Here is a 3,077-nt window from a genome sequence, read left to right as displayed (position 1 = left end):
ATATATATATATATATATATATATATATATATAGGATGTCCATAAATTACAGACATCACTAAATATATCCCCAATGGTTGTTATATATTTTTGATAACATAATAGGTTAGCTAGGATGGTGTCTATATTACAATATTACAATAACTAATAATATGTTATGCATGTATAGTAATATTACAATCATAAAATTAGCATTAGCTTATCTCACTCTTTTTCACAGAACCCTAGGATTCTGGGAAACCCCGGTTGAGAAGCGCTGTTTTACGTAATCATGTCATATTCATACAATCAAATAAATATATGTGTGGGAGTGTAAAGAAAATGTGGAAGAGGTAGCCCTAGGAAGATGAGGAATGAAGTGGTGATGACTGACCTCAAAATGTTGAACCTCTCCGAGGCCCATCTATTTTCTTCACTCCTTGCTACACTGAACTGATATCCACTGTATCCAACTCATTCCCTTTTTCCAATGATCTGTGACACTATTTTCACTCAGTGCATTTCCTATTCTTCCTCATATTCATGTTGTACCTTCTTCCTCTCTCTCTCTCACTTTCCAGGTGTGCAAACCATGTATTCACCTCTTCAACAAGATACCTGTCCCTTCATTATAGTTTTTTTTATTTCTCCAGTCTATACCCCACTCAGTTGAGGGGATCTTTTCTTGCAGATACTTGGCAACCACATCAGTGCTGGTGCCATGTAAGAAGGACCCAATACACTCTGTTAATTGGTAGGTGTTAGGAAGGGCATCCAACTGTAGAAACCATGCTAAAGCAAACGTAGATCCTGGTAGAGTCCTCTGGCTTGCCTATTCTTGCCAAACCATTCAAACCAGCATGGAAAAAGGGATGTTAAATGATGATGGTGATGCTAATGTTGATACAGCTGCTGCTGCTGCTGATGATGATGATGACGTTGACAATGATGATGATGATGATGATGATGATGCTGTTTAACTGCCTTTTCTGCTAATGGTAAGGTAAAAACAACTGCTGTGCTAATGATGCCAATTATAGCAGGAAAACATGTGTCCATGGCTGTACTCTTATCTTCAGGCAATTGCACTGTGTTTTCCTGAATGGCATGACAGTTTTGGAAAATTCTTGAAGTTTGAGATTATCTCACCTTATTTTCTAGAATTTGTGTAGATTGTTATCTAGCAATTGATCTATCTTCTTTGGAAGCCAAAATAATGTTAGTGAATAAAGAATTTAGCTTGTATGCTATTTAATATCTTCTTATTCATCTTTCTATCTCAGATCCATGCCACTGACCACCATGTGTTATTTCTTTTATCTCATTTTCATTTCATATATTTATAATTTTAAATATGTGTATGTTTGTATGCATTTATGTGTATGTATAAGTGCATGTGTATGTATGAATAGTCACTGTTTACAGAATTGCTAAATAACTAAAATTTCATATATACTCTCTTTTCTAGTGCTCAACTTAATCAGCAGAAAAGAATCTCTTGAGTTTTGATGAAAGTAAAAGAGGAAATGCTATCAGATTCTTACCAGAAATCACTGAAGGGAGTTTACTAATTTGCATAATGCAACAATCAGCACTGAACATTTATCAAGACATGTTTCTTGAGTTAAAATAAATATCAAAACTTTTTTCTATGATATCGAACACTTTGTTGAAATCATTGGAGTAACACCTTCAGAAAACAAAAAACAAAGACTGAAAATAAAAAGAAAAAAACACAAAACAAATGAATTAAATACAATACAAATAAAAAAAAAACAATCTTTTTTCACAAGTAAAAGGAAAAAAAAAAAGCATTAACAAAAAAGGATATTTAAAAATCCAAATATTAAAATTTAAAAAGAGAAGGAAACAAAACCCCCCAAAAAATAATTCCATACCCTTTTAAAATGCAAAGAATCGGCTACAGAAATCTTTGTATTTTAATCTCTGCACACGTCAAGGTGTATTCCACTTCATTAACTACACCTGTTCCACTGATAAACTGTGATACACAAATGAATTTGAGACCAAGATGGCACCAGCAAAGACATGACACTAAATGCAATAGCAAAAATTCTTACACAAGAATTCAATGAAAGGAAAAGCTGTTTCACTAATTACTGAGCAGCAGATGGAATGTTTCATTTTGTTTTTTGGTGCAGTAATCAAATATGTAAAAACATATCCATTATATATATATATATGTGTATGTATATATATATATATATATATATATATATATATATATATATATATATATATATATATATATGCATCACACAATATATATATTATACACACATATATTATACATATATATATATATATATGCATGTACGTATGTGTGTGTATATATACATATATATATATACACATATAAACAAGCATACATGCATTCATAAACTGATGTTTATTTGTACAAATGTTTATAAATATGTATATATGTATAAAGAAGACTATTAATGTCCATGTAAAATAAATTTGTACAAACAACTTTATGTAAGAAAACAAAAGAAAGAAAAAGAAACAACAATAAAAACAACTAAAACCTAAACAGAAACAGACACAGACAAGTCTTGGTTTACCCCCTACATAAACCCCACGTTCCACCCTCATACCCCCTTATTATGAAATTAATTATTACTAAGTTCAATATGAAGCAGGGGAGTTTATCTTTTTCATTGTAACATACTGCAAGCATCAGTTCCATTGTTGTCTCTAAAGGGACATTCATAAATAAATGTAAGAGAAGATTTAAAAAAAAAAAGACAATGATAAGAACATTTACAAAACGATGGAAACACTTGTGAATTCAATTCAACTTTTGCATCTTTCATGAAATTCATTTGTTTATTTTATATATTTTTGTTGTTTTTTTTTTTGACAGATAATATTGTGTACTGGGATACAATTCACATTTTAGTTGTCCCTTAATAAAAAAAAAATAGAAAAATAAAAAATATTGGTTTAAATGAATTTAATCTGTGGATTCTGTAAAGTATTTTCATTGTGCTGTCTTTTCCAGTTTTCTTTTTCTTTTTTTTTGTTTACTTTATTTCTTTTCTCAATTTATCTAATGCCAAAATGGCTCATCAAAA

At 30.4% G+C, this 3,077-nt stretch overlaps 1 protein-coding gene across 2 annotated transcripts in view; it reads left to right on the top strand.

The window, feature by feature from the left end:
• LOC106879393 (protocadherin gamma-A4) overlaps window positions 1-1,636 on the top strand; it is a 332,347-nt gene extending 330,711 nt beyond the window's left edge. For both annotated transcript variants that reach the window (XM_014928939.2, XM_052973099.1), the window contains exon 4: window positions 1,448-1,636. The gene's annotated coding sequence lies outside the window, so the exon portion shown is untranslated. The remainder of the gene's footprint in view (window positions 1-1,447) is intronic.
• The last annotated feature ends 1,441 nt before the right edge of the window (window positions 1,637-3,077 follow it).

Source organism: Octopus bimaculoides, chromosome 14 (genome assembly GCF_001194135.2).
Source record: "Octopus bimaculoides isolate UCB-OBI-ISO-001 chromosome 14, ASM119413v2, whole genome shotgun sequence".
NCBI classification, from domain to species: Eukaryota; Metazoa; Mollusca; class Cephalopoda; order Octopoda; family Octopodidae; genus Octopus; species Octopus bimaculoides.
Note: the sequence above shows the minus strand (reverse complement) of the source record. Positions and strands in the feature narration are given on the sequence as shown.